The sequence below is a fragment of the Aquarana catesbeiana genome, linkage group LG01 (genome assembly GCF_042186555.1).
Source record: "Aquarana catesbeiana isolate 2022-GZ linkage group LG01, ASM4218655v1, whole genome shotgun sequence".
In the NCBI taxonomy this organism is placed as follows: Eukaryota; Metazoa; Chordata; class Amphibia; order Anura; family Ranidae; genus Aquarana; species Aquarana catesbeiana.
Window position 1 is genome coordinate 175,690,787 of NC_133324.1, and position 23,063 is coordinate 175,713,849.

At 45.2% G+C, this 23,063-nt stretch overlaps 1 protein-coding gene across 1 annotated transcript in view; it reads left to right on the forward strand.

Moving 5' to 3' along the window:
• Positions 1-11,569: 11,569 nt before the first annotated feature.
• Positions 11,570-23,063, forward strand: part of MACIR (macrophage immunometabolism regulator) — a 43,961-nt gene continuing 32,467 nt past the window's right edge. Inside the window, exon 1 of the mRNA XM_073624576.1 lies at positions 11,570-11,726. The gene's annotated coding sequence lies outside the window, so the exon portion shown is untranslated. The remainder of the gene's footprint in view (positions 11,727-23,063) is intronic.

Sequence of the window (23,063 nt, forward strand, 5' to 3'; positions counted from 1 at the left end):
AAGTCTGTGGTCATTTCCACTGGTCATATAATGCCAGTGCTCGGCTGGCTGACCTTCAAAAGGAATGCAACCTGCTCAAGAACCGCCTCATTTGTGACATGCCCACCAGGTGGAACTCAACGTTGCCAATGCTGCAGCGGCTGCACATGCAGCAAAGGGCCATCAATGAGTACCTGTGTGGGTATGGTACCAGGACAGGGTCAGGGGAGCTTGGCTTTCTTTAGCCACGCCAGTGGCTACTGATCAAGGATGCATGCACTGTCCTGTCATCATTTGAGGAGGCCACGTGGATGGTGAGCAGTGACAGTGCATGCATCAGTGATACTGTCCCTCTTGTCTTCCTGTTGGAGCACACGCTTTGTGGAATAATGGACAGGGCTCTTGAGGCAGAACAGAGGGAGGAAGTGGAGAACTTCCTTACCGCTCAAGGCCCCCTTTATCCAGACAGTATTCCTGTAGGCCCGCTGATCACACAGGAAGAGAAGGAGGAGGAGGATTATGTCAGCATGGCTGGAGCCTAGCACTCAGCATCAGCAGCAGTCTTCAAGGGAACGTTTTCAGTCCCCAGAAATCCATGGACTTGTGGACTTGGCTGGGAGGAGGTGGCTGTGGATCATGTGATCCTTAGTGACCCAGAGGACTTCGGATCAAATGCCTCAGCAATCCTTCACTGCATGGCCTCCCTGATCCTGCAAACTCTGCGAAAGGACCCTCGGATTCGTGGTATCAAGGAGAGGGATCAATACTGGCTGGCAACCCTTTTTGATCCACGTTACAAGGGTAAGGTTGCGGAATTTATCCAGCCTTCACAGAGGGAGCAGAGGATGAAACATCTTCGGGAGGCCTTGCAGAAAGGTTTGTGCAATGCGTTTCCAGAGCCTGGGAGGTTACAATTTCCTGGTCCTCCTGGACAACGTGTTGCTGAGGCTTTGGTCAGTCACAGAAGGAGCGGTGGAAAAGGTGGCCATCTGACTGATGCGTTCAGACAATTCTTTAGTCCGCAGCCCCAAGGTTCCAGCAACCATCGCCAGCGTTTGATTTACATGGTGCAGGAATACCTAGGGGCAAGATCAGACTTGGAGACCTTTCCAACTGAAAATCCATTGGATTACTGGGTCTTGAGGATGGATCACTGGCCAGAGCTTACACAATATGCAATTGAGCTACTGGCCTGCCCTGCATCCAGCGTTCTTTCTGAACGCACATTCAGTGCTACTGGAGGCTTTGTAACCAATCACAGAGTGCGCCTGTCCACAGACTCAGTTGATCGGCTCACTTTCATAAAAATGAATCAGTCTTAGATCACCAGCTACCAAGCACCTGATGCTGATGTAACCGATTAATATTTCTATGAATGTGAGATTCCTTGAAGACTGCCTATGCTGAGTGACTATATTGTTATGCTGAGTGACTATCCTATTCCTCCTCAATGTTCATGTTGATAGCTTCTAAGAATATTTTTGTTTCAGGGCACCACCACCAGTGTCTAAGGCCCAATTTTTCTGCCCCTGTTTAACAGGAGCGTGTAATTACAATTTTTGCTGTAATATTTCACAGCAGGGCTCGTTCCTGCGCTCAACTAGAGTATCTGTGAGGAGTTGCAGTGTTGTTGCACCACCATCAGTGCCTAAGGCCCAATTTTTCTGCCCCCGTTTAACAGGGGCATGTAATTACAATATTTGCTGTAATATTTCACAGTAGGGCACGTTACTGCGCTCAACAACAGAATCTGTGAGGGGTTACAGTGTTGTGGCACCACCACCACTGCCTAAGACCCAATTTTTCTTCCCCTGTTTAACAGGGGCGTGTAATTACAATTTTTGATCTAATATTTCACAGCAGGGCCTGTTCCTGCGCCCAACAAGAGTAACTGTGAGGGCTTACAGTGTTGTGGCACCACCACCAGTCCACCGCCACCAAAGGCCCAATTTTTCTGCCCCTGTTTAACAGTGGCATGTAATTACAATTCTTGATATAATATTTCACAGCAGGGCCCATTCCAGTGCCCACCAAGAGTAACTGTGAGGGCTTACAGTGTTCTGGTACCACCAACACCTAAGGCTCAATTTTCCGCAGAGTCTATAGGGCAGGCCATATAGTATATACAGGTGGTCCCCTATTTTCAAACATCCGACTTACAAATGACTCCTACTTACAAATGGAGGGAGACAACAGGAAGTGAGAGGAAATCTACCAATAGGAAGGGAAATTCTCTCCTGTAAGAGTTAATCTGGGAAAAAGGTGTCTCCACTCTCCGCTGATGCTTTATCACCAATCCTTGTTTCCCTAATAACCCCAAATTTTCAAAATCCAATTGTCATTGGGACAGAAAGTGAGGTGAAACAGGGTCACAGACAGCAAAACAAATGTTACAGGGGTGATAACCCTTCCTATGTTATCCAAAAAGCTTAAAAATTGATTGTTTGGCTGGAGCTATAGTTACAAAATGTTCCTGTTCCAAATTATAAACAGATTATACTTAAGAACAAACCTACAGTCCCTGTCTTGTTTGGACCGCCTGTATACTGCTGTTCAGAGTATATAGGGCCTGGGGGCCCCGCGCCTTTTCTTTTTTTAATTTGGGTGTGGGGTTCCCCTTAATATCCATACAAGACCCAAAGGGCCTGGTAATGGGCTGGGGGGGGGGGACCCATGCCATTTTTCTCAATAATTTTCATCCATATTGCTGGGACCCGACATTACATTATAGTCCCAAGCAGTTTTAAATTACTTGTATTCCTTTAGAAATGTAATTTTGTGCAGGGACTGTTCTAAACACGGGAAACACACGCCACTTTACAGGCATACTATAGTCACTCCCCAGGTACAATATTTAAAGGAATATTTCACTTTTATTTTTTCACTTTAAGCATTATTAAAATCACTGCTCCCGAAAGAACAGATGTTTTTAAAACTTTATTTTGCATTGATACATGTCCCCTGGGGCAGGACCGGGTCCCCAAAAACTTTTTAGGACAATAACTTACATATTAGCCTTTAAAATTCGCACTTTTGATTTTTCACATCCGGGTCCCATAGACTTTAACGGTGTTTGAATATTCACACAAACTTTCGGTCCGTTTGCATGTTCTGCCGCAAACCGATACGGGGGGGAGGTGTTAGGCTCATCCCTAATCCCAGGCAGTAAAAATACCACTTGATGTGGGCCTCTGTGCGATCCACACCAAAGTGCCCTAAGGTAGAATGCAGAAGCTGAAAACCTCCAATGTAACTGACTGAGAAACCACTATCTGGTAGTTGTCTTGCTGCTTGGTAGGGATGCGAGCTCAGCAGTATAACACTTCCTCTTCTTCATCTTCAGAAGGTCCCACTGCCAAATTAACTCTGGCACTATAGCTGGAAACCAGAGGTGCTCCTTATAGTAAGGTAGTTTGTTTTTTTCCTTGTGGAGTAGCTCATTCTTACAAGGTGTAGATTTCAATAAATTGTGGTGGTGGCTGTATAACTTGAACCACACTGACACTTTTTAATGTTTCTGTTGTCATACTTGCAAGGGAGCAGCTTCAAATTCTTCTAGACATTGGTCTACATCCCGATGTGGTTGCTGTACAAGATAGGGAGAGCATCTACATTGCTATGCAAGCGCCCTGGCTTATAATAGATTTTATAGTTAAAACTAGCTAATTGACCCACCTAGCTTTGCTTCAGGGCTCCTAGTTTGGCCGATTATATATGTCAGGGGATTTTCAGTATAGATATCCACCTGTTTCCCCATGAGGTATTTTGCACATTTTTCAGTTTCCCAAGTTCCAGGTTGAAGGAGTTGTAACTGTTGCCATTTATTTCCGTTGGTGGTAGACTACGGCTGGCGTAAGCGATACCATAACCACGCTCAATCTCATCTTGTTCTTGAGCAAGCACAGCACCCAATTCCTGGAAACTGCCATCCATGTAGACCTAAAAAGGCTTTGTAAAAACAGCATATGTCAGCATTGGGGCTGTGGTGGGGCAATCTTTGGGGTTTCAAAAGCTTTCTTCTGGGTGACCTGCAAGTTGGCCTGGATGAAAGGAGATAACTTGCCCTTCTGCTAAGTAGACTGACCGCACAATAACTACATAAGAGGGGATGCGAACTGAGCAAATTTAGGAGTAAGCATCAGTAGTAACTTACCTGACCAAAAAACAATGGAGTTCTGTCATGGTCTTGGGTGCTGGCCAGTCTCGCACCACCTGTATCTTGGCTGGATCCAGAGATACCCCTGAGCCTTCACAACATGGCTTCGGGAATGTTTCCGGTTTTTCATCAGATGACATTTACTTGGCTTCAACTTTAGCGCATACTTCAACAAGCGAGTAAAGACTCGATCTAGATGATGAATAGTAACCTCAAAAGTCAGCTTTTATTCATTTATGTAAAACCTTTATCCCAAAAGAAAGAAAAAACTGTTTATGTAGCTGATTAATAAGTGTTAGCCTTGCATTTATTAGTCATGTGCAAAGTCAATCTAAATCTACTAGTCCATCTAACACTACCCTCTCAACTGATTGACAATGTTGCTGTCCAAAGGTGGCTCCTCCATAGGTACAGTGAATGTAGCCACCCTAATACAGGAGGTGCATTACTTCCTGATCACAAGGTGAAATTAGGGAATTAAAGCTTGAAAACAAAAATAGAATGCAGCCACCACATATAATAAATGGTAACCAACAATATATTACATTTTTATTCTTATATACAGTGTATAGTACTAGCACTGATCACTGTATTAGGCTGGGTCCACACTATTGTTCATAATTGGATGCGGGTTCACAATAGCAGGAGATTTTGACCGGCTCTCTATGGAGCCGGGTCACGGATCTCCGCTGCTAATTCACACAGTAGCCCTGTGGTCCATTTCAGGTCCTAATTCTGCCAAAAATTCAGGCTGAAATCGGACCTGAAATGGTGAACGGGGACACACCTGACCCCTGCTGTGAGCCGCATGCGAAGATAGTGTAAACCCTGGTGATGTCAGTGGCAATTAGTCAGTTTCCACCCAGTGTCAAATTGTCCTTTGCACTATCACTGTCCTATTATAAGTCGCTAATCACTGCCGTTAGTAGTATAAAAAAAAAATATATATATATATATATATATATATATATATACAGTCAGGTCCATAAATATTGAGACATCGAGACAATTCTAGCTTTAATTTGAGGGTATTTACATCCAAATCAGGTGAACGGTGTAGGAATTACAACAGTTTGTATATGTGCCTCCCACTTTTTAAGGGACCAAAAGTAATGGGACAGATTAACAATCATCCATTAAACTTTCACTTTTTAATACTTGGTTGCAAATCCTTTGCAGTCAATTACAGCCTGAAGTCTGGAACGCATAGACATCACCAGATGCTGGGCTTCATCCCTGGTGATGCTCTGCCAGGCCTCTACTACAACTGTCTTCAGTTCCTGCTTGTTCTTGGGGCATTTTCCTTTCAGTTTTGTCTTCAGCAAGTGAAAGGCATGCTCAATCGGATTCAGGCCAGGTGATTGACTTGGCCATTGCATAACATTCCACTTCTTTCCCTTAAAAAACTCTTTGGTTGCTTTCGCAGTATGCTTCGGGTCATTGTCCATCTGCACTGTGAAGCGCCGTCTGAGTTCTGAAGCATTTTGCTGAATATGAGCAGGTAATATTGCCCAAAACACTTCAGAATTCATCCTGCTGCTTTTGTCAGCAGTCACATCATCAATAAATACAAGAGAGCCAGTTCCATTGGCAGACATACATGCCCACGCCATGACACTACCACCACCATGCTTCACTGATGAGGTGGTATGCTTTGGATCATGAGCAGTTCCTTTCCTTCTCCATACTTTTCTCTTCCCATCACTCTAGTACAAGTTGATCTTGGTCTCATCTGTCCATAGGATGTTGTTCCAGAACTGTGAAGGTTTTTTGAGATGTTGTTTGGCAAACTCTACTCTGGCCTTCCTGTTTTTGAGGCTCACCAATGGTTTACATCTTGTGGCGAAACCTCTGTATTCACTCTGGTGAAGTCTTCTCTTGATTGTTGATTTTGACACACATACACCTACCTCCTGGAGAGTGTTCTTGATCTGGCCAACTGTTGTGAAGGGTGTTTTCTTCACCAGGGAAAGAATTCTTCGGTCATCTACCACAGTTGTTTTCCGTGATCTTCCGGGTCTTTTGGTGTTGCTGAGCTCACCGGTGTGTTCTTTCTTTTTAAGGATGTTCCAAACAGTTGATTTGGCCACACCTAATGTTTTTGCTATCTCTCTGATGGGTTTGTTTTGTTTTTTCGGCCTAATGATGGCTTGCTTCACTGATAGTGACAGCTCTTTGGATCTCATATTGAGAGTTGACAGCAACAGATTCCAAATGCAAATAGCACACTTGAAATTAACTCTGGACCTTTTATCTGCTCCTTGTAAATGGGATGAGGGAATAACACACACCTGACCATGGGACAGCTGAGCAGCCAATTGTCCCATTACTTTTGGTCTCTTAAAAAGTGGGAGGCACATATACAAACTGTTGTAATTCCTACACCGTTCACCTGATTTGGATGTAAATACCCTCAAATTAAAGCTGAAAGTCTGCAGTTAAAGCACATCTTGTTCGTTTCATTTCAAATCCATTGTGGTGCTGTACAGGAGCCAAAAAGATTAGAAATGTGTCGATGTCCCAATATATGGACCTGACAATACATATATATATATATATATATATATATATACATATACATATACAGTATATAATATATATATACAATTTCCAGTTTATACACCATAGTTTGTAGATACAATAACTTTCATGCAAACCAATCAATAAAATACATAGTTACCTAGTAGTTGAGGTCGAAAAAAGACACAAGTCCATTAAGTCCAACCTATGTGTGTGATTATATCTCAGTATTACATTGTATATCCCTGTATGTTGCGGTCGTTCAGGGGGTTATCTAATAGTTTCTTGAAACTATTGATGCCCCCCCGCTGAGACCTCCGCCTGTTTAAGGGAATTCCACATCCTTGCCGCTCTTTCAGTAAAGAACCCTCTACATGGTTTAACCTTTTTTCTTCTAATTTTAATGAGCGGCCATGTGGCTTGTTAAACTTTCCGTGAAAAAGTTTTATCCCTATTGTGGAGTCACCAGTATGGTATTTGTAAATTGAAATCATATCCCCTCTCAAGCGTCTATCCTCCAGAGAGAATATGTTCAGTGCTTGCAACCTATCCTCATAACTAGGGATGAGCTTTCTGTTCACATCGAACATGAGTTTGACTCAAACATTAGCTGTTCGCCCGTTCGTCAAAAATCGAACATTATGGGCCGTTCGCGCCAAATTCGAGCAGCGCGTAATGGCCCATAATGCACTGCGGGAGCGCAGTGCACTGCTGTATGATGACTGGCCAGAGCATGCACCATGACCTGCATGCTTTGGCCAATCACAGCACCCACAGCTAAGAGAGCCTTAATTGGCCAAAGGCAGGGTGCCTTTTGCCAATCATGGCTCAGAGGGACTAAGTACATGCCCCCCACTATATAAGGCCGCCTGCACGTCAGCCTCGTGTAGTGTGTCGTTGGCGTGGATGGAGAAAGAGTGTCATTTAGATTGAGCAGGCAGGCAGGTAGATTATTCAGTTAGCTGCAGTTTAATATATATATATATACAGACAGTTTCGTATATATATATATATATATATATATATATATATATATTCACTGCATACAGTTTAGCTATATCTCACTGCAACGCGTTCCTGGCGTACTGTTTCTAATATACTTCTGGCAGGCAGGTTATTCAGTTAGCTGCAGTGTATTTAATATATATATATATATATATATATATATATATATATATATATATATATATATATATATATATATATATATATCTACTGTATCCAGTTTAGCTATATCTGACTTCAGGCCGTTCTGGTGTACTGTTTCTAATATACTTCAGGCGGTGTACACAGTATACAGTGCTGTGCACCCATAGTGTAGTTGCTCATACTTTTCTGGTGATCAGTACAGTACACCCATAGTTGTTATTACACTTCTGTTGGTGTACACAGTACCGTGCACCCCTAGTGCAGTTGCTACTACTTTCCTGGTGGTGTACACAATACATACAGTGCACCCATAGTTGTTATTACACTTCTGTTGGTGTACACAGTACTGTCCACCCCTAGCACATGGCCGTGGGGCACGCTTGTCCTTTTCTCCTGCAGCTGGCCGTGTTATTGAGCCACAACATGCAGAAGAGATGGTGGAATGGATAACAAAGCCGTCCTCATCCTCTGTCACCCAGGCTCAGAGTAGCCAAAGCGGCCTATTCCATCAGCTCCATGTCAACAGTCACTCCTTCCCTAGCCCCACCATCATGCACGGAGGAGTCCCCCGAACTATTCGACCACAGTGTCGGGTACATGCTGCAGGAGGAATGCGCAGCAATTTGAAGGCTCCAATGATGGTACCCAGGTTGAGGAAGGGAGTAATGTTAGCCTAGAGAGAAGGGGTGCCCAAGAAGGTCAAGAAACTGGCAGTCATGTTCCCCCAGCTGCAGCATACTGCCAAGTTTATTCCAGTGACGAGGAGGGAGGGGATGATGAGGTCACGGACTCAACTTGGGTGCCTGATAGAAGAGAGGAGGAGGAGGAGGCACATCTCCAACGAGGTAGGATGCCCTCCAGGGGGCAGCTTAAGAGCAGCCACCCTATTGCATCACACCGCAGAGCTAAGCAGGTGCAGGGTGCTGCTGACTCCCCACATATTTTGAAAAGTTCTTTGGTGTGGGCCTTTTTTGACACGTGTGCAGCAGATCGCACCATTACTGTTTGCAACATATGTCTGAAGGGTACCAAGCGTGGCCAAAACAGCAGCCGCTTGGGCACCACATGCTTGACCAGACATATGACGACCTCCCATGCAGTCCATTGGCAACAGCACTTAAAAAACCCACATCTAAGAACAAGGCGGACCTCTCCTTGCTCCTCATCAGCTGGGTTCTCCAACCCTACTATACCTCCAGTCCTCTCAGAAACCTGCACTGAGAGGAATGAAGGTATAGCAATAGTTGTCCCAAGTACTTGCAGCCAATCTGCTATTAGTACACCTTCATCTGATTTTAGTAGGCAAATTACCCTACCCCAGTTGCTAAACCGTCCAAAGTGGTCGGTGTCAGTAGTTTTTTTTATTTTTAATAATTGATTTTTTTAAAATTTAATTTGTTTTTATTTTTTCACAATGCATTTTGGGGGGAGGGGGTTGGGGCAGTGGACAGTGTTGGTAGGGCAGGGGAGAATGGTGTCAGTAGTTTATTTTATTTTTTTACACTTTTTCATTTTTTAGAATTTGTTTACAATATTTTTGGGGGGCTTTGGTGAGATTTCAGGGGTCTAAACAGACCCCTGACATCTCCCCTTTGAGACAGACAAAGGGACTGAGGACACATTCCCCAGTCCCTTTATCAGCACTAAAGATGAATGAACAGGAGACAGAGGCTCCTGTCCATTCATAAACTGAGCAGAGTAAACACAATTTACTCTGCTCAGCAATCACAGGAGCGATCTCGCTCACTGTGTCCTATTACTAGTTCCCCCCACAGATGGTGGGAGAGTAGGGGAGCCGGCTGCGCGGGACGAGGGGGGGGCGGAGAAGGACACGGAGGGGCCCGGGGGAGGAGCACACAGGGAGCAGCTGGGGATGATCGGTGCGGCTGGAGGGACAGCTGTAATCACCGATCTCCCTTTATAGCTTTTTAGCTGTCAGCCACAGGAGGGAGAGAACGAGAAGTGGTTGTCAGCTAAAAATCTATACAGAGGAGATCGTGATCACAGCTGATCCCCGCCGCAACGATCATTCCTGAGAGATCGGGAGGCGCCTCCGGGTGTGCGGGAGCCGCCGCAGAAATGCGGGAGTCTCCTGCACCTTCTGAGAGAATTGACATGTCTGCGTTGCTGAGCCTATCATCTACTAGGACCCCCAGATCCTTTTCCATCCTAGATTCCCCCAGAGGTTCTCGCCCCAGTGTATAAATTGCATTCATATTTTTGCCACCCAAATGCATTATTTTACATTTTTCTACATTGAACCTCATTTGCCATGTAGTCGCCCACCCCATTAATTTGTTCAGGTCTTTTTGCAAGGTTTCCACATCCTGTGGAGAAGTTATTGCCCTGCTTAGCTTAGTATCGTCCGCAAATACAGAGATTGAACAGTTTACCCCATCCTCCAGGTCGTTTATGAACAAATTAAATAGGACTGGTCCCAGCACAGAACACTGGGGGACCCCACTACCCACCCCTGACCATTCCAAGTACTCCCCATTTATCACCACCCTCTGAACTCGCCCTCGTAGCCAGTTTTCAATCCATGTACTCACCCTATGGTCCATGCCAACAGAGTACATTGCTGGAATTTTTTAATTTTTTTTCTATTTACCAAAGACATGTAGCAGAATACATTTTGGCCTAAATTTATGAAGATTTATTATTATTATTATATATGTTTTATAGCAGAAAGTAAAAAATTTTTTTTTCTTCAAAATTTTCGGTCTTTTTTCATCTATATAATAAAAAAACCCAGTGGTGATCAACTACCAACAAAAGAAAGCTCTATTTGTGTGGGAAAAAAATGATATAAATTTTGTTTGGGTACAGCGTTGCAGGACCGTGCAATTACCAGTTAACCTCTTCACGCTGTTGGTACGCATATATGCGCCCTCTTGGTGGGTGGGCCTTAACACATATATGCGTGCCAAAATGTAAACAATGCTGTGCTGAGAGTGTGCGCTCCTGGCAGTTACCGGCTACTTGCAATCAGGAGCTTTCCGATCATGTGACCGCCAATGACATGACTGAAATGCTCGCCTCCTGGCATTTGAAACCTCCTAAAGGGCCGGGAGGCGCTGGCACTAAGGCCGGGTTCACACTGGAACCGGCTACGGAACGCACAGGAGCGATGTGCGTCCCTGTTTCCCGTTTCAGGGATGAATCAGGGCAGAATCTATGCCTGAATTCGGCCCTGAAACAAAGCCAAAGACGCACAGCGTTTCTGTGCAGTGCGCTCCGCAGCCGCAGTGGAGATATTTGAACCGGCTCCACTGGGAGCCAGTCACATTCTCCTGCTATGCGAATTTGACGCGGAGAAAGACGCATCTAATTCGCATAGGTGTGAACCCGGCCTAAGGGTTAAAATAGTACAGTACTAAATAGAAAAAATGGCTTGATCGTGAACGGGGTACAACTTTCCGCAGCTGAGTTGGTTAAAGAGGGACTCCACCTCAGGGAAATAATGGCGGCCCACCCCTTCCATGGTACACGGGACCCCCATCATCTCATGACAGCAGACCACCCATACTGGACACAGATAGGAACACACACTACACTTGGTCTAACCCTAGAAACAATGACAGAATTGGACAGCTTGTGTGAGGAATGATTTTGGCGGGATAAATGTCCTGCATGGTTCTCTCTCCACCAAGGCACGGCCATAGAATGACCTTTCCAGTCACAGGAAACAGAAAACGATATCCGGAGGGCGAGAATTCTATGAAATGTTGTCACCACCCGGCAGTGATAGCGGTGCCCTTCTGTGGCCGTTGATTTGAATGCGGGGAGTGCCTGTGGGCGGCTTCCTCCCGCCGTACTCCTCCTCTTCCCACTGTGTCAGTGACTGGGAGCTCCTCCGTCCAGGCTGCCGCTCCTCTCACCGGCTCCCGGGCAGCAGGAAGTGGAGGTGCCGGGTGACAAGGTACGGGGACCGGAGGGGGGAGGGGCCTGTCATCGGGGACATCACACCGCCGCTCTGGGTTGACAGCATCCGGGGACCGGGGGAGCGGCTGTATTCTCCATTCATCCCATTGTGTGCAGAATGGGGGGATTACTGTACACACGTGTCCTATCTAATATAGGGGCTTCTATGGAGGGTGGATTAGGGCAACCCTGTCATCGCATGTATGCATTGTGCACTGGGCCAGCACCACCTTCATCATCATCATCATCATCATCTTGTAGTGTGCTACCTCTGGGATGAGCAGGGCACACCATGACAATACCCATCGTCATCATCATCATCATCATCATCATCATCATCTGTGCTATCTCTGGGATTAGGGCAGAGGGTGACAATACCTATCATCATCCTCATCATTGTGTGGTGTGTTACCTCTGGGATGAGCAGGGCAGAGGATGGAAATACCTATCCTCATCATAATCCACATCATTGTGTGCTACCTCTTGGATGACCAGGGCACAAGATGACAATACCTATCCTCCTCATCATCATTGTATAGTGTGCTACCTCTGGGATTAGCAGGGCAGAGATAACAATACCTATCCTCCTCCTCCTCATCATCATTGTGTAGTGTGCTACCACTGGGATGAGCAGGGCACAAGATGACAATTCTCATCCTCCTCCTCATCATCATCATGTGGTGTATTTCCTCTGGGATGAGCAGGGCACAAGATGACAATTCTCATCCTCCTCCTCATCATCATCATGTGGTGTATTACCTCTGGGATGAGCAGGGCTGAGGATGACAATACCCATCCTCCTCCTCATTGTATGGTGTGTTCCCTCTGGGATGAGCGGGGCACAGGATGACAATACCCATCCTCCTCCTCATTGTATGGTGTGTTCCCTCTGGGATGAGCGGGGCACAGGATGACAATACCCATCCTCCTCCTCATTGTATGGTGTGTTCCCTCTGGGATGAGCGGGGCACAGGATGACAATACCCATCCTCCTCCTCATTGTATGGTGTGTTCCCTCTGGGATGAGCGGGGCACAGGATAATACCCATCCTCCTCCTCATTGTATGGTGTGTTACCTCTGGGATGAGCGGGGCACAGGATGACAATACCCATCCTCTTCCTCATTGTATGGTGTGTTACCTCTGGGATGAGCGGGGCACAGGATGACAATACCCATCCTCTTCCTCATTGTATGGTGTGTTACCTCTGGGATGAGCGGGGCACAGGATGACAATACCCATCCTCCTCCTCATTGTATGGTGTGTTCCCTCTGGGATGAGCGGGGCACAGGATAATACCCATCCTCCTCCTCATTGTATGGTGTGTTACCTCTGGGATGAGCGGGGCACAGGATGACAATACCCATCCTCCTCCTCATTGTATGGTGTGTTCCCTCTGGGATGAGCAGGGCACAGGATGACAATACCCATCCTCCTCCTCATTGTATGGTGTGTTACCTCTGGGATGAGCGGGGCACAGGATGACAATACCCATCCTCCTCCTCATTGTATGGTGTGTTCCCTCTGGGATGAGCGGGGCACAGGATAATACCCATCCTCCTCCTCATTGTATGGTGTGTTACCTCTGGGATGAGCGGGGCACAGGATGACAATACCCATCCTCCTCCTCATTGTATGGTGTGTTCCCTCTGGGATGAGCAGGGCACAGGATGACAATACCCATCCTCCTCCTCATTGTATGGTGTGTTACCTCTGGGATGAGCGGGGCACAGGATGACAATACCCATCCTCCTCCTCATTGTATGGTGTGTTACCTCTGGGATGAGCGGGGCACAGGATGACAATACCCATCCTCCTCCTCATTGTATGGTGTGTTCCCTCTGGGATGAGCAGGGCACAGGATGACAATACCCATCCTCCTCCTCATTGTATGGTGTGTTACCTCTGGGATGAGCGGGGCACAGGATGACAATACCCATCCTCCTCCTCATTGTATGGTGTGTTCCCTCTGGGATGAGCAGGGCACAGTATGATAATGTGTGATCTTCCTCCTCTTGGCTATAAATAGCCCAATGATTTCATGGCATGATATCTGCAGAGTAGCTCCTGAATAGGAGATGTGGATTACCTGAGTGGGGTGGGGCTCTTTGCAAAGTGTCCCTATCATTTTTAGACTCCCTGTTTACCCATGTGCAGATTTGTTTGATGATCAGATTGAATTTGTGACAATGCACCCCCCCAATCAGATTCCTATTGTAATTTTGCACGGCGGTGACATTGCCCGATCGTGTGCGTACGTTCATTCTGTGCGGAGTTGACGATTGGAGAGCTGTGATCGCAGGATCTGGTGTTGCCCATGTGGCCGTGCCTTTTATTGTATTTAGAAGATGCTGTGTTAGGAGATTTCTCTACAAGAGGCTCTATGATCAATATCTGCGCTTCTATTTTTGGTACCCTGGATGCTGCCGAACTCGGCTCACACCATGATGCTGCAGAAAGTTGAACACATTATTTACCGCCTGCTCAGCCATATTAAATGAAAAGTGTCAAATCTGGTAGTAATCATAAACAGTATGAGTGTGAAAGTATAGTATCGGACACACGACATGTTTTCATCATCTTAGAAATGATTCATCCCCTAAGGAGATGTGTAAACTGATGTACTAAGCAATACGGTTGTCCAGAAAAATCTAAATTTAGGGGGTTATTTACTAAAGGCAACTCCACTTTGCACTACAAGTGCAAACTACAAGTGCAAAGTGCACTTGGAAGTGCAGTCGCTGTAGATCTGAGGGGGACACACAAGGAAAATAAAAAAAAACTGCATTTTAGTTTGCACATGATTGGATAATAAAATCAGCAGAGCTTCCCCTCATTTCAGACGTACCCCTCAGGCTTACAGCGACTGCACTTCCAAGTGCACTTTGCACTTGTAGTTTGCACTTGTAGTGCAAAGTGGATTTGCCTTTCGTAAATAACCGCCATAGTGTCATTGATTTTTGTTTTATTGGGATGTATATCTTATATTTTCTATCACGTTTTCTATTTTTGTTTGTATTTCACAGGGATGTGACCTTGGCAGTATATGATCCTTACGCCATGAACCGTCAATCCACTGTGTAGTAATGTAGTACTTCCTTTTTTTGGTGCTTAGATTTACATGTTTAAGCCCAGGTTCACACTGAGCTGCGTGAATGAAGCTGTGAGAGTTCAGCAGAACTCGAACGATTTCACTCCCGCCTGTCAGTCCCGATTTCGACCGCAATTTCAGAGACATCTGTGCAGGTTTCTGCACAGATGTCAATGTAAACTGCAGCCCAAAATCGCAAAAAGTAGTACAGAAACGACTTTTTGAAATCGGTGCAGCACCACACTGATCAGGACGGTGCCATTGACGGTAATTGCCGCCGATTTGACATGTCAAATCACATTTCAAAACGCTCCAGTGTGAACCAGGGCTTATAGCTGGAAGTTGCTGTGTAGTTTATATGCAGGCTGTTAAGACATCAGGAAGGCAGAATTCAATACTGTTCTTCCCAGTAACCAGAAGAGAAGATGATATATGACCTGAGCCACTGCTGCTTTAGCAACCAGGAAAGAGTCATTATTATGTAAACTATTGGATGTGTAGCCAAATATCTAACTACACAATGGTTATACACACATGCAGACTGTCTGACCTGCCTAAAAAATTGTAATTCTGTTCAGCCAGTTTTCAAATCCACTGACAAATTGTGTTGTATTCATTGCACCCCTTACAGGCTTACCCAGATTTCATGTAGGGTGTTGTAGTGAATGGTGCCACTCTGCAATGGTACAAAAATATAAGGATCTTCATCATCACACCTTGATCTAGTGATAGGCTTGTCCTTTATTTACATGGGCAATAGGCATCATAAGCATCTTCCAGGACCTTGCAGGATCTCTTTTTCAAGGCAAAGTGGTAAAGGTATCCTGTAAACCATTTACTTTTCTCTAGTCAAAGCAACACAGCTTAGTCAAGGCTATGGGTGGCAAAGGAGCAGCAGCTTCTAATTGAGGAGGTCATTTCTGTGCTCCAGATCTCTGTGTATTCCTCAGGGGTTTGGCATCTTCAGCCATCTTGATTGGCAGGCCTGGGATAACACAACTTCTGCATGTGTGCATGGTCTCACCAAATACGGCATTTCACAGTTGTACATATGCAGCTCAGTGTTCAATATAAAGCAAATTGCTTTCAGACAAAAGAAGATTTTATTACAGGAGATATATACAATGGGGGGATTTACTAAAACTGGAGCACTCAGAATCTGATGCATGGTAGCCAATCAGCGCTTGATCGAATTAAAGCGATACTAAAGTCTTGTTTTTTTATTTTTCTAAAAGAACAAACATGTTCTCTTTACCTGCTCTGTGCAGTGGTTTTGCACAGAGCAGCTCAGATCCCCCTTTCTTGGGTCCCCCGCCAGCGCTCCTGGCCCCTCCCTCCTGCCGGGTGCACCCAAGCAGGCCTGCTCCCGAACAGCAGCTCTGTGTGTCCATTCACACACGGAGCTGCGTCTCGGCCCCATCCTCTGCGTCCCCTGATTGGCTCACTGGCTGTGATTGACAGCTGCAGGAGCCAATGGCTCCCGCTGCTGTCAAAAGCCAATCAGGAGTGTCAGTCCCCGGAGAGACGAGGCTCTTGTGGAGATCCCTGGATCGAGAGGGGGGTCAGGTAAGTATTGGAGGGGTTGGGGGGGGGGGGGGCTGCTGCACACAGGTTTTTTACTTTCATGTACAGAATGCATGAAGGTAAAAAACCTTGTGCCTTTACAACCACTTGAATCTTTGACAATAAAACCTGGAAACTGGTTTCTGTGCAGAGCTGCACCAAATTTTGCACTCTCCAGTTTTAGTAAATCAACCCCAGAGTCTCATTTGTAATACAAGCCTATCTGTTAGCTTATATACAAAGCCTGTAATTCTGCTTTAAGTATTGTTTAAAGTGGAACTAAAATTAAAAAATAAAGTGTATTAGCAAGCAGGCTTTTTATTGCAAGAAAAAAAAACTTAAAGAAAAAGGCCTCATGTACAATGCTGCTGGTAAACGGATGTTTAGGAGCAGTTGGGTGTTTTTTTCAGCTGCCCCTGAACTCTCCTCTATGTTCTCTTATCAGTAAATGTACACAGGGTCGTTTATAGTCATTTCTAGGCAGTTGAGTTTAGAAGCATTTTTTGGAAAATGGGTTCAGACGGATGTTCAGAGGCATTTGAAACGCCCAGTACCTGCAACACCTTGTAAATGCTGCGAAGCATGGTAACTCGAGTTTAGCAGTTTTTCATTTACAGACGTTTTCCATTTTAACAAAAACTTTTTTTTTTTTCAAACGCGGCATGTAAACACGGCTAAACGAATGTTTTTAGATGCTGGTGTAACACATTGCACGTATATTCAGGGTGTAACATGTTACAAATGCACCTGCCCTGCTTGCTGTCACAATCTTAAAAAAAAAGCGTCCAAGTTGAGCTCCGCCCACCCGGTACTACAAGTAACAATAGCCTATGTGGCTGTTGGCTTGTAGTTCTCAATGATCGCTCTAGGTAGTTCATTGAGCTTCCCGGCACAGTTTAACTGCCTGCCTGTATCAGAAGTACGGGCAGACAGCTGCACAGTCTTCAGGGGTGTGGCATTACACCCACAATCTGCTGATCATGGGTGCAATGCTTTGGAGGTCCCTAACAAAAAATAAATAAATGCATTTTTTTTTTCCTGAAACATAATGGGCATTTATTTATTTTTTTTTGTAAAAGTGAACTTATCCTTTAAGTGCCTGTTCACAACCTTCTTTAGAATATACCCCAAGCTGCACATATGCAGCTCAGTGTACATTCACAGCACACCTTGGTGCCAGAATGAATAAACTACCATGGCCATGCCCATGCATGGAAGTTCTAGAAAGTCAGGGAAAAGAAGTTGGTGCTGTCTCTTGTATTTTTTAGGTCATATCACTCTACCGTGAATCCCTATGTAAGGGGTGAGGAAACTCTGGAGAGGCAGAAATCTGAACAACATGGAAAAGATCAAAGATCACCAGGGTGCAGCATGATTTTAAAGAGACAACCTAGCACAGTGTTATTAACAAGTCAGGAAGGTTTGAAGAATTCAGTGGTCCCTAGTAAGGATGGGCTCGGGCGTGTTTGCACACTCCACGTGCAGAGCCCACCAGGAAGTCGGCACTGCGCTACGCTAATCACAGGCAGTGAGACATTTTCCCGATGTGCAGCTGCAGAGATCGGGAAATGTCTCACTGCCTGTGATTAGCGCAGCGCCGTCCTGACTTCCTGGTGGGCTCTGCACGTGGAGTGTGCGAACACGCCCGAGCCCATCCTTAGTCCCTAGTAAGTGATGCAAAGTACAGCGGTCAATAGGATGTAATGCAAAATGCAGAAATCGGGAGCAACGCAAAAGCCAGGAATATGTAATGTACAGTTTAGGGGTCAGAAGTAAGTAATGCAAAGTGCAAGCGTCAGTATTGTATAACAGGCAAGTGCTGTAGTAGTATGTAACCCCCCCCCCCCAAATACCAATACCCCCTTCCAGGGCAAACATCTCCCACCTAAGTTTGAAATATAATCACAGACCTCAGATGCAGCATTGAGGAAAGTCCTCCTCCCCAGCTTTGTCATATGCCATGTTAGAGCTGAGGAGAAGCCTACAACTTCCTTTGGCTCTACAATTGCTGCTCTAATTTTCAGTCTGAGAGGTGTCTGGGTGTCGGGTCACATTCTGCTTGTCATGATTGACCATTTGCTGAGCCTACCCCACATTCACACATTTTGCGAAAAAGTTATAGGAGTTCTTTTAAAGCGATAGTAAACTGCTGCATAATAAAAAAATAAAATAAAAATAAAATTCCCTGCAAGGCAATGGCATAATGTGCTAGTATATTTATATTTTTATTGTGCCTGGTGTCTGGGTTATAGTGCACAGCTGCTGTTTATTTTAGGTTTCTAGCGCAGGTATATTTTTAATAATATAATGTGCTTGTGTGCATCACATTATAAAGTACTTACCTTAGAACGAAGCCTTTCAGCGGTGCGCTGTCATCGCTGACAGGACTTTCATCTTCACCTTGTCTTCTTTCCGGGTTCGCGGGCTCTGGCAGATTGAATGGCCGAGCCGCAATGACGTCACTCCCACGCATGCGCACGGGAGTCACAGCCACAGCACTGTGCTCTGAAGGAAAAGCATAGATATTCCGTTCCTTCAGAGCGCACGCGCTGATGGTTTCACCGGTTACCAAAAGAGAGTATAATCTCCTAAACGGTGCACGTTTAGGAGATCTTATTCATTTTTACCTACAAGCTTTATTATAAGCTTACCTGTAGGTAAAAATCACAAAGTGGACTTTGCTACCACTTTAATACATTAAATTTCGCACTTAGGCCCTTTTCACAGGGGCAGGACGCAGTTTTATCCGCAAGGGATCTGTCCGCTGATCCTGCTGAATGGAGCAGGTGGATGACAGGTCCGTGTCCGCTCTGTTTATGCTGAGCAGACATGGACATGGCCCGTTCTGCTCTATGGGCGCTTGGTGTAAACGGATTGGTTGTTTGTTTACACCCAACTGGCCTCCAATCTGGTCCACCAGATGGAGGGGAATGGATCCCCTTCTGTTTGTTTTTGCCAGATCTGATTGAAGTTAGGCAGGTGTAAACACATGTCCATTTACATCTGCCACTCCATAGAGGAGAATGGAGGGTCTCTAATCAAGTCCGCCTAAAAAACTGACAAGAGAACCTGATTGAATCACTCTTGTGAAAGGGGCCTAATGCAGACCGAAAAGCTCCACTAAACTAAACTCTCTAGAAATGAGCGTTGAATTGAGGCATGTCGTACTTGGGAAGGGGGGAGGATAACCGTTTTGATGGTCAGAATGTATCAGCTGCCTTAAATCCTGTACTGTACATGTAATCCTATGGGCAAGTCATTGGGGTTGTTTATTATGCAATATTTCATTTCACAAGAAAAACTACATTTTAAAACACCAGTTCTTTCTAAAACTAGAATTGGCTAACCCCCCCCCCCCCCCCCCCCAAAAAAAAAAATTCTGAAGTGTGCATGTGTATGCTTTATTTTAGAAAAATGTATTCATTTATTTGGTGAAGTAGAAAATCTGCCACACATAGTTTATTTACTTCAATAGTTGATTCTAGGGAGTGAGTTTTTGGTGTTGGACTGTTGGTATGTTATTATTGGGCCAGAACTAGTCTTAGGCCTGTTGTTGGCCTGGAATCCAGCGAGTTTCTCATTCACACAAAAATTGATTCCGCCTAGGTTCACACTGATGTGGTGCCGGGAACCGCATGTGATTCGGACAGGAATCGCACAGTATACCTTTTCAAAGCAAATGTGATGCTTTGCAGTTCAATTTGAGCCCATTCATTTTGTATGGATCAAATCGCACAGCACTCGTACGAATGGAATCGGATTGCATGGGTGTGAGCCGGTTCAGCCAATCGCACTGTGTTTTACAAAACATTTTTGGAGTGTTGTTAACATTGACACCCGCAGCGGTTTGCGTGAACAGAGTGGAATTGTGATGTGGTGTGGGAAATGCACAGGAATCGCTGATCGCTGCGAATCCTGCACTGCATCAGTGCTAACCAGGACTTATTTAGGTAACTACTTGCAGTTATCACAATGTTCTGACATTTCAGCAGTGCTCCTAACTTCAGGGCACATTTATGAAGCATTGCCTGACACCATTTAACTGGTAGTTTTAATCATTCACTCGTGGTTAAGCATTCCCTGTAATTTAAAACACAGAATCCCAGGATTCATCTGCAATAAATATATGGTGAAAATCATATTTACTGCTGAATAAATATGCCCCTAGCCTACAAACCTTAGATGCCTTGTATTTTGTCCAATTCCTGTTAATTCGGCTGAAATTGGAGCTGTGGTTGGCCCGCAAGCACCATCACTCTTGATTTTTAAATCAACTTGTTGAGCCAGGTGAAAAATGATTGACTAAATAATAACTTTATCCAGGGCTGGTACAAGAATTTTTGACACCCTAGGCGAAACCTTATTTTGTTCCTCCCCATTGGCTCCACCCCCTTTGCCCTGCCCATGTATACCCCACCTTTTTAATGAAGCACCCATCAAATGCAGCCCACCAGCGCCCATCAATGCAGCCTCACCAGCGCCCATCAATGCAGCCTCACCGGCGCCCATCAATGCAGCCTCACCGGCGCCCATCAATGCAGCCTCACCGGCGCCCATCAATGCAGCCTCACCGCTGCCCATCAATGCAGCCTCACCGCCGCCCATCAATGCAGCCTCACCGCCGCCCATCAATGCAGCCTCACCGCCGCCCATCAATGCAGCCTCACCGCCGCCCATCAATGCAGCCTCACCGCCGCCCATCAATGCAGCCTCACCGCCGCCCATCAATGCAGCATACCAGTGCCCATCAATTAATGTTTGCTTGCTTCCATTCATTCGGTAGTCAGGACACAGACACAGTCCTCTGCTGCAGCTGCGTCTTTGACACTATGTGCAAACGGAGAGGCGGCAGCTGCCTGCTGATGCTGAGACTTAGTTGCTTGCTGCAGAAAGAAGAGAGTAGGAACACCAGTGGCTGGGTGCCCTAGGCACCAGTGCGCCCTAGGCGGCTGCCTAGTTTACCTAGTGGTAGCACCGGCCCTGACTGTATCCTATCAGATGCGGATGCTGTTCTGGTATTCAGGCAGCTGCAGGTGCCTGAATACAATAGCTGGCGTTGGGGATTCCTCCATCCACACTGTCTGCCCGCAGGCTGAATGAGAGAAAGTAGAGCTATGTATGGCTTCCTTTAGACTTCTGACCGGTTCATTTAAAGGATAGTCGCAAATATGGAATGGCAACTGCTGAAAAAATGTTTTCATTTGAAATATCATTCTATAAATTGAATTGGCTCTATGCTGGTCTAATCATGAAGAAAAACTGTTGGGAAAAGTCCATTCTGAATATTTTTTTTTTTTTTTTTAACCAAAGATCATCCAGCAGCTCTGTGTCCATGACATATGGCCTTTTCCTGGTACAGTATAAGCCAAATTGAGCAACCATCATTTCACATTTATGTTTAATGATACAGATTTCATGGAGGTTGTGTCATTTCATAACCTCTAGCTATCTGCCCATCTTATGATTTACATGATTATCACATATTAGGTATTAGTTCCCTGACTATCATAGATCTAGCAGGTTGCAAATGCTTTGTGCTCAGCCAATCATTTTTCCTTAATGGCCAACTCTTAAGTTTTAAATTCTAATGACATACTCTATTCTAATGTTTACGGTCTCCTTCTCTTTCGCAGCAATGACAATAGCTGTCAAGGAAAACAAAATAATGCTCAGAAGTCTGTAGGCTGAATTCACAGGACTGTAATGTATGTGTTATTTGCCCCAATAATAATTAATTTCAGCAGTGTGGCCCCATTGCTAAAAATAATAGTCATTATGGCAAATAAAGATCATTAATGTCTAGGGAATTGAGCCTTGTGACATAATTGATTAGTTTTGCTGCACATCAACCCAAACTGGTGTGGAACTGATTGAAAATCTTTTTTCATTATTCAGGAAAGTTCCTTGGGTTTTATTTATTGTGTATATAGTTCTTCTATGTACTTTAGGGGGTGAGGAAACTCTCCCACCTTCTGTACATTTTTGCCCCCACCTCTCCAAGCAGCCCCAGCCACACTAAAATCTATGGGGCCGAACTGTGTGCACAGGGACATGATTGATGAAAGCAACCAGTACTGTGGGCTTCAAAGTCAGATTCTAGGCAAGTATAGTGATGTGGGGGGTGGGTGTAAGGGAACATGATGTGAAAATGTCCTTACCCTTTAAGGGAACAGTGAAATCAGACTGCATCATAAGTTGACATCACATAATATATACACACTTTATTCTTGGAATAGCCTAAAAGAGTGACCAAATCTTATGTCATTTCAAGTGAGAAAACAATTCATCACATGTAACTGTACTGTCTGCCCTCATGTTATAAAGCGCTGTGCAAACTTTTGGTGCTATATAAATCCTGTATAATACAGTGGGGATGGAAAGTATTCTGCACAGAGTAGGTAAAGTATAACATGTTTGTTATTATTGAATGTGTACTGTAATCATAATCACATTCAATAATAACAAACATGTTATACTTTACCTCCTCTGTGCAGTTGGTTTTGCACAGAGCAGCCCCAATCCTCCTCTTCTCCGGTCCTTCTTTGCTGCTCCTAGCCCCTCCCTCCTATCAAGTGCCCCCTCAGCCAGCAGCTTTCTATGGGGGCACCCGAGCCGAGTCACAGCTCCATGTATCTATTCAGACCCCTGCCCCCTCTGCCCTGATTGGCTGACTGACTTTGAC